This window comes from Trichosurus vulpecula, chromosome 4 (genome assembly GCF_011100635.1).
Source record: "Trichosurus vulpecula isolate mTriVul1 chromosome 4, mTriVul1.pri, whole genome shotgun sequence".
Lineage (NCBI taxonomy): Eukaryota > Metazoa > Chordata > Mammalia > Diprotodontia > Phalangeridae > Trichosurus > Trichosurus vulpecula.
The window spans coordinates 46,333,934-46,350,019 of NC_050576.1; the positions used below are offsets into that span (position 1 = coordinate 46,333,934).

General features: G+C 42.2%; 1 pseudogene; it reads right to left on the bottom strand.

The window, feature by feature from the left end:
- Positions 1–508: 508 nt before the first annotated feature.
- On the bottom strand, positions 509–4,555 carry LOC118846707 (annotated as a pseudogene).
- Between the last annotated feature and the right edge of the window lie 11,531 nt (positions 4,556–16,086).

Sequence of the window (16,086 nt, forward strand, 5' to 3'; positions counted from 1 at the left end):
AAGTGAAGTTAATTAGATTTTCCTTATCTTAGTTTAGGGTTAAACTATATTCTTTTACTTCCCCTACTTTCCCTCTTTAACATGTGCAAATTATGCAAATCAGTAGGCCTGGATTCTTGACCAAGACCAGACCCTAGATAAGCTTAAACTGGTTCAAGTGGGTTTGTCCTCTCTAATTCCCCAGACTGCCTTCTCAAAAAGCATGCACATGCCTACAAGCCTCTGACCTCTCACCTGACAGACCTTGAGGCCTGGTCTCTGCTCAAGCTGGGGTGGGGGAGGGGGGGGGAGCACACCTTTAGTTCTGTGGAAACAAAACTCCTCCCATTTCTTACAGAATGGTTTTTACATTTTATTTTATTTTGTTTTTTGGTATAAAGCAACTTCATTTCTGCAAAGGTGGTGCCTTATGTCTGTCTGGTGGAGCAGGGATATGGGGAAAACCCCAGCCATCAGTCTCTTGCATCGGGGAATCCAGACATTCAGACACCAGCAGCAGAGGGCAGGTTCAGGATCTTTCCCAGGGGCCAAAGATGCTGGGGTCGAGGAGAATCAGGGAAGTCACTAGCCTTTCAAAGTCAACCGTGGTCCTGGGTGGAAGGCTTTGGGCTTCATGACCATGGACTGGCCAACTCTCAGACATGGGCTTGTTGAAGGTCAGCAGGGGGTCAGTCCCATTTTGGGGCAATCGGAACAGGGCCGGGTGTAAGATCACATCCTTTTCATTCACCTCATTCTTTTTGGCCATACGCTGCTGACTGTAGAGGACCCAGGCATCCCAGCATCCCTGAAGGGGCAGAGTGTGGGGGGAGAGGGGCTGCAGAGCCTTTACTTGCTTGCCTCCTGTCCCTCGAACCCTTCCCAGAGCCTCGAAGTGGTACTGAGCACCGCTTCTCCTTGCTCTTGCGATCGCAGCTCCAGGAGTTCCACGAGGAGACTCGCGGTGGCACAAACCTTCCTGGTTGTCCAGTAGTGGCCGAAAATCACTCACATCCAGAGCCCCTGGGGGAAGGGTAATGGAGAAGCCCTCCACCCCCACCCCAACAGCGGCTGGTTTTCTTGGGCTCCATAGGGTCTCTAAGGGGACAGCGAGAGAAGGGAAAAGGTTTGTGGAAGAGTTTTTTACATTTTCTTAGAAATATGCTTGACACTGAAATTCAGGTGTGAAGGGCAATTTATTGTTATGGACAAATGCAAAGGAATTGGTAAACATTCCTGGCCAGGAGTGCACTCCACCCTTCTTTAGGAAGAGGAAGTGGAGGGTACAGGAGTGAGACCAACTTTATTCTGTTAGACTGCACCATCAGCTCAGTACCTCCCCTCAGAGAGCGGATTGGTCCGCTCCCTTCTGGGTTACAATCTTCCCCATGTGCCCCCAACATGAAACTCCTTGGTATGTTCCTCCCTCCTCATCATATAACCCATGTTTGAAAATGGCGGAAAACTGCTGCCTGTGAGTGTGTAAGGTAATATTCAATTAGCCAATTAAACATGCCTGGTAGCCATTTGGCCCAGTTTTCTCTTCAACCCTGACCATTATCTGGCCAGTGTAGACCAGTTTTCCTAACATCCTGAAACTGCAGTTTCTGCAAAACCACAAACTCTACTCCCATTGGCTGGGGACCCTCATCCTGGTTAATTTTTGCTCCTTCTTTGTTCAAGCTGACAATTAATTATTCTGTGGAACTCAATTAGCTCTTTTGCGGAAACCTAACTTTCCCTAACTTTTACCCATCTCTCACAATTTTAAAATAAAGTTTTATTCACTAAAAAATGTAAAAACCATTCTTCTTATCAAGAAGACCATGGAGAAAAACTGGCTGAGGGGGTTGGATTTGGCCCTCCGTTTGCCAGCCTCTGGTCTAGAGCACCAAGTGACTTGCCCAGGGTCATGTAGCCAGTCTGGGTCAGAGGTGGGATTTAAACCCAACTTCCCTGGATTCAAGGCCAACCACAAAATCCCAAATAGCTTCACGAAGAGTCTTACTTGACTGAAACGACCAAACAATGACATCCACCACATCTCAGCTACCTCAGTAAGAGGAGACATAAGGACAAAAAAAAAATAGTCCCTGTCCTCAGGGCTTACATACTTTTACAAAATTAATTTAATTTTAAATAATCTTATTGCTTCTTTTTGTTTATACGTCACCTTCATTTCACTCCCACACACCTCCCCAGGCACTACTTGTAGCAAAGAATAAAACAGCAATTCAGTGAGACTAATCAACATACCAATGGAGTTCTAGACCCACGTTCTACTCCACCTCTTCAAAGACGGATGGCAGGTACTTCTATTTTCTCAATTCTTAGGAGTCACGCTTTGTCTTTCTAATTAAATGATCTTCAGACTTGGGTTTTGAACATTCTACTGGGTGGGGAGCAACATGCCCATGTTCCTGGGTGCCATAGGTTTCATCGAGTCACCCCAAAGTCACTCCAAAGTTTGGGCACTTTGGAACTCTGGATCCTAGTATATTTTCCCATCATAAAACGGACTTCACTGGATTCCAAGTAAATTGCAGAGAGCAGGTGCTTGGTATATAATTGCTGAACTGAACTGAATTATCCGGAATTGAGTCAGATTCAATTGAATAAGATTCTTAATAAGAAGATAATAAGAGAGTACCTAGGTGCCCTGGAGGAATCCAAGTCACTGGGTCCGGATGAACTATATCTGTGGATACTGAAACAACTGTGGGATGTAATTGCTGTCACTGTCATCGATGTGTAAAAGATTGTGGGAAGTCCCTGGATAGAGCAGGGAAAATTCTTATTTTCAAAAAATGAAAGAGAATACTCTGCAAACCATAGACCAGTGAGCCAGACTTTAATTCCTGGAAAAATCCTAGAATGTTTTATTTAAGATCTAGATGGTTGGTGAATATCCTTGTAAAGATTAAGTCAATTAATCAGTCAGTCACTCCACCCCACTTAAAGTAGCTGGCAAGATATTCTAGCCTAGATACCTCTGTCAGGTGAAAACACCTTCATTGATTAAATCAATTAGATGCCTCAAATATGTGCCTGTCAGGTGAATCTTCTATAAAATAGCAAGCTACTTTGGTGCTCGGGATTATTCCAGTGGTGAGCTAGGAGAGAGAGTTTGAGGTAGGGAGAATTGTTTAAGGCATTGTTAAGGCATCTCAACCTCCTACCCATCCCACCTTGGTCAATTTCAGAGGATCGGGTTTCTCATTAGCCCCCTAGCAGCATCCCCAGAACAGCGGGCACACCACACCTGAGATAAAAACTTGATGAAGGCTCCAGAAAGGAAGAAAAGAACTTTTAGGAACCGTGAGTTATGCCTGCTTGTCCACATATATTCTAAACTAGTGCCCGCTTTCCCTGGGACTCTATGTGTACTTGTGGGAGAGTGTCTCACAGACTCTGGAGAGGGGGTTGTTTGTATCAACTGTCCTTTTCTTATGCTTCCTTAATAGTATAATATGCATGGTAGTATAGGAATGAATACTTACTTTAGTTAAGTGTTCATTTCAAAATGGCAGGGAGGTGGTGCAGTGGATAGAGCCCTAGACTTGGAGTCAGCAAAATAGGAGTTTAAATCCTGGTTCAGACACTTACTGGACAAGTGACTCAGGGCAAGTAACAACTTTCGTCTACCTCCATTTCTTTCTTCATCTGTAAGAGGGGCGAAAATAACAGTACCTAAATGAGATAATGTTTGTAAAGTTCTATGCAAAACTTAAATCACTACGTCAATGCTAGTTATTATTATTAACTAATTAAGTCCAGTTTGCTAATGGAAAACAATTCCTGATCACTGGGGAAGTTGTACCGGTGGGAGATATGAGCTATCTCATTAGAAAGGCTGGTTGGTTGTCCTTTCTGCAAGAGGACCAAAATAGCATCACTATGTTGGGATTAAGGCACAATGTATCCAACTGTGGCTGATTAGACCAGTACCAGCTTGGAAGGCTCTACCATGGACTGAGCACAAATAGTCTATGTGAACATTTGGGGTGGCGATGTCTCTAAATTTGCTTGTCTCACATTTTTTTTTTTTGAGCTACTGAATTCTGCTTTGCTCGCAGAGTACGGCATCTTATTTAATGGAAGCACGCCACGCTGGGCAGTCCTGTGCCTCAATCTATTCCAAAGTTCTTCAGATAACTTGAGAGTGTCCTTGTATCTCTTCTTCTACTCTCTGTATGAGTACTTACCTTTTTGTGAATTCTCTGTAAAATAGTCTTTTAGGCAAGTATCTGTTTGGCATTGCCAGTGTGGCCAGCCCTGTTGGAGTTGCACTCTCTGCAGTAGTTTGAATGCTTGGCAGTTCAACTTGAGAAAGGACTTCAGTGTCTGGTACCTTATCTTGCCAGGTGATCTTCAGAATTTTCCTAAGACAATTCAAATGGAAGCAATTCAGTTCCCTGGCATGGTGGTGGCATACTGTCCAGGTTTCACAGGCATACAATAATGAGGCCAGTACAACGGCTCTGTAAACCTTCTCTCCCATACTTTTCTTCGGAGCCTCCAAACACTGCTCTAGCTCTGGCAATGAATACCTCAACTTCATTGTCAATGTGTACATCCCTGCAAAATACATGGACAAGGTAAGTGAACTTATCCACAGCATTCAAAATTTCTCCATTTACTATAACTAACTGTTGTTTGTCCTGTTGTTAAAGATAAGAGATATGAGGAGAAAAGTCTCAGCCCAGCCTCCAACAACCTATCATTGTTATTGGTCCTTTGTACTTGAAGAGGACCAAAATGACATTACTATGTCAGCGTCAAGGTCAGGTGTTCAACTGTGGCTGATCAGTCCAATGCAAGTTGGGGTAGACCCTGCCACAGGTCAGGCACAAATAGTCAGTTTGAATATTTGGGATGGGGATATCTCTAGATCTGCGTCTCATGTTTCCTCTCTGCTATTGCAATTCTGCTTTGCTCATACTGCACAGTGTCTTCCTTGATGTGGGCATGCCATGCTGGATGGTCCAGTGCCAGTGTCTCTCGTGTCTCATAATCAATATTAAAGTTCTTCAGAGAGACCTTGAGGATGTCCTTGGACCACTTCTGACCTCCATGTGAGTGCTTGTTTAGTTGGAGCTCTTCGTAAAATAGTCTTTTAGGTAAACACACACTTGGCATCCAGGCTAGAAAGGGAAAAGAACCAGCCTTGCTCTGGGGCTAGGAGAGTAGTTCCAGAGCCTAGAAAAGAAATCCTTAATCACAAAAAGCCAGTGTGGCTTCACTGAAAACAAGTTATGCCTGAAAGATTTCATTCCCTTTTGGCCAGGGTTTTTAGCTGGGTAGACTAGGGCAAAGCTGTCTATGTATCTTTAGCACATTTTAGTTAAAAGTTTGATAAAGCAACAATGGAGAAATGTGGACCAGATGAAAGAGAACGTGTACCATATTCCAAAAGTCCCTCTCTCCTTTGAGCTACCCCACCAACTCGCATTTATAGCTTAGGTCCTCGGGGGATGGACAGGTGTGTGTTTAGGGGTGTGTGTGCCCCTGAACTCAGCTCACAAACCTCCCCTTGTCTACTTGGTTACCTTTAATAGTCAAGCCATCTTATAGTTTTTCCCTTTTGTTCTCATTCTTCTTTCACAATGTGATTAATGTGGAAATGTTTAATAGGAATATACATGTATAGCCTATATCAGATTGCATGCCCTCTTGGGGAGGGGAAGGAGGGGGAAAATTTAGAACTTGAAATTTTATAAAATGAATATTGAAAACTAAAAATAAATTTAATAAAAAAAACTTTTAAAAAGTGTCAATTGATTAACATTTATTAAGCACCCACTACGTGCCAGGCAGGCAGCTGGGTGGCAGAGTGACTAGAGAACAGGGTCTGGAGTCAGGAAGATCTAAGTTCAAATCTGGCCTCAGATTACCTACTAGCTGTGTGACCCTGGGCAAATCACTTAATCCTCTTTGCCTCAGTTTCCTCATCTATAAAATGAGCTGGAAAAGGAAATGGCACACCACTCCAATGTATTTGCCAAGAGAACCCCAAAAGGAATCATGAAGAGTTGAAGTGACAAAGAACAACAACATGTGTCAGACACTGTGCCAAGCTCTGGTGATACAAAAAAAGGCAAAAGACAGTCCCTGCCCTCAAGGAGCTTCCAATATAATGGTCATGCAGAGCACACAATTATCTCAAAGCAAAAGAATGGACATGTCCTCAAGGTAATTCATATTTCTGCTGTGACAAGAGCCAGGATTCTTTCTCTTCTTTGGGTGTCCTCTTGATTCTCCTCCCCATGGGCACGGTGTCTCATTAGGCAGCATCCTCACATGGATTATCCGAGCCTATGACTCTCTACAGATTAATGCTAAGAGAATTATTTTTATTTTTTAATAGAGGCAAGCCAAACAAAAAGCATGAGATTTTTAAAATTTAATTAAACATGGAAATTGCTTAATACAAAATGCATAAGAGTAAATTATGCATGTAAACATGAAGGGAATTTTTTTTTACAGGTGTGAAATGACCAATTTGTACACAGTACATTCAATGCAATTGATAACCGTCAATAAGACACTGCAAACAAAAACACAAATCAACTCTGGACTACCAAGACTGATTCTCCCTTGGATCCATAGCTTCTTTCTTTCTCTGCTGCCAGGAGTCACACTTCTCAATTCTGTTTTCTGCTTTGATTCCCCTTTCTTTCTTTCTTCTGGGTATAATGTCTCCTACTAGGAGAATAATCCTACTCCAAGATCCAAATGAGACAAGAGATAATAGCCTCCCAAGAGCTCTATTCTTTCTCCATAGATGGCTCTCATCTCTGCTGCCAGGGGTCACATTCCGCGGAACTGCCGGGATTAACTGACTCCCTACTCCCCCTGCCCCCTAGAGTGTATCTGTCTTTACCAAGCAGCACAAGGCAGGGGTGGGGGTCACTGAGCTTTAGCCCCTGATATCTTGTTGCCCTCTAACTCTGTCTAGAAAAGTTTCTTCATACTTTGTAAAAAGACAACACACCTTAAGATATTGATACCTTTTGCCTCCTTTGGTTCTTTATTTGCTTTGATATGTCCTCTGGACTGGGGGAAATCAATTGATCAGGGGTATCCTGATTATCTCTCCCCCCTCTTGCCACAACATAATTAGATGGCCAAATGGAAGGTCTCAAAGATTAGTCATTAATTTTTCAATACCACCTTGGGAATAGATCTCTAGTGAACAACCCCAGGGATCTGTGGTGATTTCTGTGCTGGTTAACTTTCTTATCAGTGACTTAGAGAAAGGCTTGGATGCCATCCTTAACAATTTCTCAAATGACACAAGGCTGGCAGAGATAGCTAACACTCTGGATCACAGATTCAGGATCCCAAAAGATCTTGACAGAGTAGAACATTGAGATAAATCTACTAAGATGAAATTGAATAGGGATAAATGTTAAATCCTACTTGAGTTCAAGAAAGAGACTTTACAAATAGAAGATGGATAGCCATGGCTAGATAGTTTGCAAAAAGATCTTGGGGTAGCTCTGGACTTCAAAAACAGTTTGATACGGCAGCCAAAAAAATTGTGTGACCTTGGATTACATTAAGAGAGATATAGCCTCCAGAAATAAAGAGGTAAGAATCTTTTTTCACTTTTCCTTGCTAAGAACATATTGTGAATCTTCAGTTTGGGTGCCATAGTTAAAGAAAGACATGGATAAACTGGGGAATATCCAGAGGAGAAATACCAGAATGGTGAAAAGCCTTGAGCCCATGCCATAGGAACAGTAGTTGAGGGAACTAGGGATATTTTTGCAAGGAGGAGAGAAAATTTAAGGTGTGTGTGTGTGTATGTGTGTGTTCATAATTCTTAAAGTATTTGAAAGGTTTTTATGTGGAAAAGGGATTTGATTTGTGCTGTTTGGTCCCAGAGAGTAGAATAAGGATTAAAGGATATAAGATAGAAAATGGCAAATTCAAGCTGGATATAAGGAAAAAATGTCAAAATAATCAGAGCTACCCAGAAGTGGAAGTAGCTGCCTTTAGAAGTTGTGGGACACTACTGGATAGAATCCTTTAAGTTGAAGATGGGCAACTATTTGTTGTGTATGTTATGCAGGTAATTCCTGGTCAGACTTAGTTGGACTAGATGACTGCTAAGTTCCCTGCCAGCTCTGAATTTCTATGATTCTTTGAAGAAAGGATATTCAGCGTCTGATGCCCTACTACTAGACATTTCAGATTAAAGAAGGCAAAGAGCTTGTACTTGAAAAAGCCAGATGTGAGTCAAAGTCAAACTGATTAACCATAGAACTTTGGGCAAGGCCCATCTCTGAGTTCCAGTTTCTTCATCTGTAAAATGCCCTTCCTACCTCAGTGTTTTTATGAAGCTCCACAAAGCTCACAGAATTAGAGAATCATGGATTATGAGAGCTCAGTGGCCATCTACGCCAACTCATGAACCAAAGGAATCTGTTTTATGAAGCCTTCCAAGGCTTCTTTGGTTCATGGATGTCTATAGGATACTTAACTATATAAAGCATGTAGGAAATTAGACCTTTACATGTTATCCCCATTTATTTTCCAATTCAGGTAAGTTGGTTATGTCCCATTTTTTAAATATAACTGGTAATAATTATTTCTCTCACTTACCCTGTGATCCAGGTATAATGGCTTTCTTGCAGTCCATTGAATGTGACATTCCATCTCTCAGCTATGTGTCTTTTCATTGGCTGTTCCTCATACCTGGAATGTTCTTCTTCATCTCCAGCTTTCTTGGCTTCCTTCAAGGTTCAGCTCAAATTTTGCCTTCCCTGGTCCCATTCATTCCACCCTCCCCATTATCCCCAACTGCTAGTGTCTTCACTTTGAGATTCTCCCGGTTACATATTTCTATATTTTTGTTATATTTTATTCTATTCTACCATTTATCATATTATATTCATAACATATCTTCATTGTACATATTTGCATTTTGCCTGCCCCGTTAGAATGTGAGCTCCTTGAGGCCAGGAATAACGTTTTCGCTTCAATTTGTATTCCCCTAGTTCAGCACAGTAACTGACACATGGGAAAAATAAATGCTTGTTGACTGATTTATTGACCAAATGGAATTTAACTCTAATAAAACACAATTTAAAAAAAAATGACAAGCACCCAACACCATTAGTCTGCAGTAACAGTGAGCTGTAAGACCGGGAGGGGTTGGGGGGGGGGAGATGGGGGAGCAGGGGGAGTGGGACTGAGCAGTTTTGTTTCCACAGAGAGTATCCCTCTTCCTCCCCCTCCCCCACAGCTTTAGCAGAATGTAAGTCAGGTGACTGGTTAGAACTAGTTCTAATCAAAGCTCTACAGTGAAAGATCAGAGGCTTGTACCCATGCTTAAATGAGCCATTTGAGGAGGGCTTGATGTAGGCAGTCAGGGGGTTGTATCTGGCCAATGAAGAGCCTGGTGGGAGTTTCGAAGTGGGGATCATTAAAAGGACTGGCGTCCATCTGAGTCCTTTGTACTCTCTTGTACTCTGTTAGGGGACGTGCCCATTCATTCAGACCCAATAAATATAAAACATAATTAAAGTGCCCCCAACCTCTACCGCTTGGGTGGCATCCTTTCTTATGAGAAAGCAATAAAATTCCTTTTTGCCTTTTCTCAAGAAGGGTCTCTGTCTATTTTTAATGTGAGTAGTGGTCTCAGACCCACAAAGTCTAATGTTTATGCACATATAAAATATATGGACGTATCCCTAACACCTGGCACAAATATTCTTAAGAAACTGGAAATCAAACAAGGCATGTTTCATATGCAACTCATCTACATCCTCGGAGACTCATGATAATCAATGCAAATGCTAAATGTGTAAGAATTCACAAGAAATTTTAGCCCAGTGTTGTGACCAGTTATCTAATTAAACACATCTGGGGAATAAGCCCAGGGACAGAAAGAAAATCCATCATTCCAGTGCAAGGGTAGTCTCCTCAAATTGAAAACAGTCCACTGGGCACCATGATTATAATGCTGTCAGTGGCTCATGTGCCAGGCCAATAAAGAATTATGATTAGGATGCTGGTAAGTGTCAGGAAGAACCAGAGGAAGTGGAGGCTGATTAGAGTTTAGCCTCTCTGTGAGGCTCAGGCCAAGGAGATAACTGATTTCAGGAAGTTCTCAGAACACTCTGCCAAACAGAACTGGAAGGGAACAGAACAGACTTTATTAGGTCTGAGGTCAGGTGTCAGTTCCTCACAGCATTTATAAGGTTTCTCTCCAGTGTACTTCCTCTGATGCCTAATAATCTCTGAGCTCTGCCTCAAGCCTTTCCCACATCCACTATAATAGATAGGTTTTTTCCCTTCATTCTGAAGAGGTGGTAATAAATAAGTTGTAGCATATTGCCTTGGGGAAAATGGCTTAAAAGACCTTGCCAAGGCATGAGAAAGTAGCTTGGGACAGCAGAAAGAGCACTGGCTCTGGAGTCAAAAAGGCCTGGGTTGAATCCCTCCTCTGAGACTTATTCCCTGTGTGACCTTGGGCAAGTCACTTACCTAGGCTAGGCTACAGTTTCCTCATCTGTAAAATATAGGAGGTTGGACTAGATGGTTTTTCAGGCCCCTTCTGTATCAATATACCTATGCCTCACTGCAAAAGGAGTTGAGAGGGTCACGAACTGAGGGATAAGAGACATCCTGTGTGTATCACACGGGTGTTCAAGAACTACAGAGAGGACTCAACCAGTGGATTGTCTCTAGCCTTTTGGATAGAAAGACCTTTCCTGATTCTATCAACTATTAATGTTCTGCCTCTAAATTATTTTGTCTATTTTAAAATTTCCTTATTGGTGTACTTGTTGGTTCCCCTCTCTCAATCTCCTCTCTCCTCCCTCCATCAAGGTCATAGTGATCAGGTTCTGTTTCATTTTGTTTCCTCAACATCTAGGATGATACCTGGCATGGAGTAGGTGATTTACTAAGTGCTTAATTGAATTAAAGATTTACAGAAATCCCAGCATAAAGAGGGTATGGAATTCTCGAGTTCTGGTGTCAGTGAAGAGTATAGCCATACTGAGTGGGATCGTGAGGACCTCTCGTGAAATCATGAAATCTAAATCTCAACCATTCTGTAAATAGAATGGGATCAGCATAGCTCAGGGCTTCTGATTGACAGCTAGGTCTAAGTCTCCAGTTACTGAGAAATCACCTAACTTATTGGAATCCGGAACTTAGAGTAGCTGGACCCACTTCCTCCCCACTCCCACCTCAGCACAAGCCTCGCCAAATAAGGAAAAAGACATTTTTCACTTCCTTGTCCCTGGGTTAGATTTCTCTCGAGATTGTGAACCTGAACTCCACCAATAAAGGTGAAGGTCAGTGGTGGGAGGAGGATGGAACCGCTAAGGTATATAATCATGCTTCAGTTCCTGTACCAGGCCTCTCCTACTAGCTCACTGCTGGTAGTGATGATGCCCTTTCTCGAGATCTGTTGATGTTGTTCTCACTCAAGGTAGCCCTGAGAGTAACCCCTACCAGAGGTAGTATTTGAATTGGGATTCTGACTCCAGAGACAGTTCTGTCCACTATAACGTAATGAGAGGTCTTCTCGAGTTCCAGGCTTTGCACTGTGTCTCTTGTGGGTCACACCATTTGGACAGACCCTACACTCAAGAATGTTATTAGCAAGTACAATATTCTTGTTGGGGCCCTTTGTTTGGAAACCAGTCCACCTTTCCATTACCCACTTCCTTGAACATGGATGGGACTGGCGAATTATATTAGTAATTACGTCCAGCTTTGCAGTTGTCTTTGTTTAGTAGTCGTCCTAAATGCTGAGTCACACAAAAGTGAGGTGACTACTAATTCAGAGGACCAAGGCTAATAAGCATCAGTGGTAGAATCTGAATGGAACACTTAATGACTCCATGCTCTTAGGGATTCTGCTGTCCTGCCTCAGTTACTCTTTATCCAACAAGCTATGTGATCTTAGAGCTGGAAGTCAGTTTAGAAGTTACTTAATCTTTGCAAGATAAATGAATGAACACAAGAATGAAAAAGTATTTCGTAAGCATTTGCTCTGCTGTTCAGTCATGTCCGACTCTTTGTGAATCCATTGGGGGTTTTCTTGGCATAGAAACTGGAGTGGTTTGCCATTTCCTTCTCCAGCTCATTTTACAGATGAGGAAACTGAGGCAAGCAAGATTAAGTGACTTGCCTAGGGACACATAGCTACTAAGTGTCTGAGGCTAGATTTGAACTCAAGAAGATGTTCTTGCTTCCTGACTCTAGGTCTAGTGCTGTATCTACTTTGCCACCTAGCTGCCCAACTTACTCTGCTAGGGGTGCAAATATAAGCAAGCAAGACAGTGTGTCCCCTCAAGAAGTTAATATTCTAATGGGAGAAGATGATAACAACAAAACAAGGGGAGAGGGAAGGGGGATGTTGGTATGAAGCTAACATTGTGGTTTAGAGATGGCCAGGAAGTAGAAGGGATGTCTGGTTTGGGGCAGGATGAGATCAGAGCTCAGGGTCCCACAGGACAGAGACTAGGTTCTGGAGGGAGATTGGTGAGGGGGATGGCTAGAGCATGGGCAACATGGTTAGAGAATAGCCAGGAAGTGAGATGAGGTAACCAAGGCCCAGAGTATCAGAAACAATATAATATTTTGGGAGGCTAAAAAAACCAAAGCAAACATTGTGTAACTTTAATGAAGTGCTGGCTGGCTGTGTGGGTGTAGCTAACATTTAAATATTTATAGGAGACTCAGATTGGAAAAGTCATTTGAGAAACCAATCAAGTTTGTTTGGTTCACAAGTATCACCAGCTCAGCCTTAGGTGCCAGATGAGATTTATTTAAAGGGTATGAAATGGTTTTTTTCTTAGAAAAAAAATACCACAACGGGGATATTGTGCGTAGTTTAGGGCAAGTTCACTTTAGGAGGAACACTGACAAATTGTAACAGGGTGACCAGGATGGTGGAACTACAAGTGACCACGCTATACTGAGATCAGTTGAACGAACCATATGTTTAGCTTAGAGAAGAGAAGACTTAGGGAAAGACTGGCATCTGTTTTGAAGTCTGAGGAATTACCATGTGAAGAAACAATTAGGCTTCTTCTTTTTGGCCTCAGTGGCCTAAGCTAGGAGGAATGGGTGGAAGTTGCAAAGAGGCTGATTTAAATGTAGCAGAGTTTGTGGGAAGGGAGCGGGGAAGAGCATCTGATGAGCCTGAAATCAGAGACAAAGCCCCCAGAGCCTAGCTACATAAACTTCTGAGAATTGTAGACCAGACTGGGGTTAGTTTCCCTTCACCCACAAGGCAAGAATTACAGAAGTCAGGGGGAAGATGTCTAGTGCGAAGGGAGCAAGGGTACAGGATTACTAGTGTTTTGTTCCATGATGAAAGTGAGGAGAAGAGATAGAGGAAGCTAGATGGGTAGAGTGCCAGGCCTGGTATCAGAAAGATCTGAGTTCGAATCCAGTCACAGGTTCTTACTAGCTGTATGAATTTAGGCAAGTTACTTAATCTCTATCTGTTTCAGTTTCCTCAACTGTAAAGCACCTACTTCCTATCGTTGTTGTGAGGATCACATGAGATTATTATTTGTAAAACATTAAGCGCCGTGCCTGGCACATAGTAGGCGATTAATAAATGCTTGGCCCTTCCTCCCTTCCTCCTCCTCCTCCCTTCCTCCTCCCTTACTCCTCCTTTCCTCCTCCCTCCTTCCTTCCTCCCTTCACGACAGAGGTACCAGTCAAGTGGCTAGTGGGAAAGGTATAGAGTGAACCTGGGTTCCATGTTGCCGCTGGAAGCTAGAATGAAAAGTATGATTTATGGTGTTGACCTTTCCTTGGCAAAGGTCTCAGTCATTTGGCAATGTTCCACTTTCCCTTTTCTGCCTCCCTTTCCACTGGAAAAAAATGGACATTTATATTGTATTTTCTGTTTTGATAAAGTTGTTTATTTGCTGTTTTAATTTGTATCAAAGCATCCCATTTGATATAAAAGATCAATTCTGATTGTTTCTGGTTATATGGTTCATTATTGGTAGAGGGAAACTAGACAATGAATGGTACATGGAGATTAGACAGAGAGAATGAACCTTCTCTGTAAGAATGTGAAGGTAAAAAGAACTCTTTTGCTTCTCCCTCTCCAAACCAAAGGCTTAAACCATGCAAAATAGAATCTCAATGATTTTGGATTTATTAACTTTTGAAAATATTCCAGAGATCACCCCTGCCCCGCAAGTTTGAGCTGATGGCCATTGTGGTCTAATAAGAGAAATGGGTACAACTGAGCCAGACTTCTTTTCCTACGGTTTTCTCTCCATGAATGCTCAGTAGAGCAAGGGCAGTGACTATGGAGTTGATCTGTCTGGTAGGTGAAGAAAAGGGATGAGTGGGGTACAATCTGCCTATGTTTCTATGGCTGGTTGATGTTCTTTCCTTCATCAAGAATCCTAGGTTATCTCCACTGAGCAATGAAGCATCAGAGCAGCTAGAAGACACTTCAGAGGCCATCTAGTACACTCATTTTTATGGTGAGGAGACTGAGGTCTAGGCCGGTTAAGTGTCTTGCTGAAGTCACATATGTAGTAAGCTGCAGAAATTAAGATTTGATCCCAGGTCTCTGTGGAGGCTACTTAGTAATCTTTTATTAATATTATCTTCCCTTTTCTCTGGATCAATATAAGGAACACACTTTCTAAAAATTACAGCTACCTAACAACAGAATAGACTACCCTGTCCCTTGGCATTTTTAGGTCAAATATTATAAAATGGGATAATAATATTTCTGATGATCAAACGAGAAAATGTAAAATTGTCTGTATAAGCCTTAAAGCACTATAGAGACACCAGCTATTAGCCTAAAGAAGGGATTCTTACATTGAATGGTTGGGGTAAGGCATGAGCAGGAGGGTGAGGGAAGGAGGTGCAGCCCTTATGCAGTATCTTCCAAGTGTAAGATTCATTGATTCTAGCTCCTTTTTCTCATCTAACTTCACACCATCTGCTGTAACTGTGAATGGTTGGGTGGGAACACTTACAGAAGCTTGGCAGATCCCTTGAGTCTTTCCAAGACCCAACGGAAATAATGGTTACAACAATATAAAACAACCTTTCCTACAGCAAAGCTGGATTCGTTGGGACCATGCCAAAACAAAAGTTAATAAATATAAATAAATAAAATATAAGAAGTTCGTGTGATCCCCTCTCTCAGGGGCTTCAGTGCTTAGGTGGTAGATCCATGATCTCTCATCAGTGGTAGTAATCCCTACTTCGGGACTGATCACAAACGCCCCAAACCTTCTCATCCTGTGAGATTCCTGGTGATATCTTTCCCAAAGAGGATCCACTCAACTTAATGGGAGCTTCCTTTGGCTGTTTTAATTATCTCATAGGTAATAGTATAGCACTGGAGCTATCTATTTTTCCTCCCTTAATCTTGGTAAATCATTGGCCCACAACCATTTTTGATCATATATATGCTTAATGTGCTTTTTGATGCCACTTCTTGCTTACAAGCCATCATTGATAAGGTGTTGCTACACATTTAGACCTACCATTAAATCACCCTGGAAGTTATCTGCATTCTTTCTTGGAGACTGGAGTAGTCAATGATTAACTGGCGTATAAGATCACTTAGAGGATACTGATGTTAAAAATCTGGGCTTTTGTGAAAGACAGCATCTTGAAATACACAGTCTCAGATGTGATCCAAGTCAACTTCTGCCTGCTATTCAATGCCCGATCAAGCTCACTGTTGAAATTAGATAACATAAATTTGTAACAGAACTAGTCAGTCTGTGTAAGTTCCTTAGCTCCATTCATCAGCATGTGAGTAGGAGTGGAGGAGTTAGGTGGTGAAAATAATTCAAGGCTGGAGGTTGGCAAAGTGTGAGTGGCAATAGACAAGTTTGAAAGCAGAGAATAATGTGGAGTTGGATTGGCTAAGTATGTGGTTGAGATTGGCAAGAGCTGAAAGTGAAGTCAGATCAAACATAGCGGCCTAAGGAAGTACTGAGGGATAATGAGATTGGAAGCCATGATGAAGACCAAAAAATAGGTTTAGAAAGGGGTAAGGCATAGAAAGAGATTTCATTTTTTTTCATGGAAGTGAAATATTTGTGGGTGATTGAGATTGTGATCTTACGTCTTTCT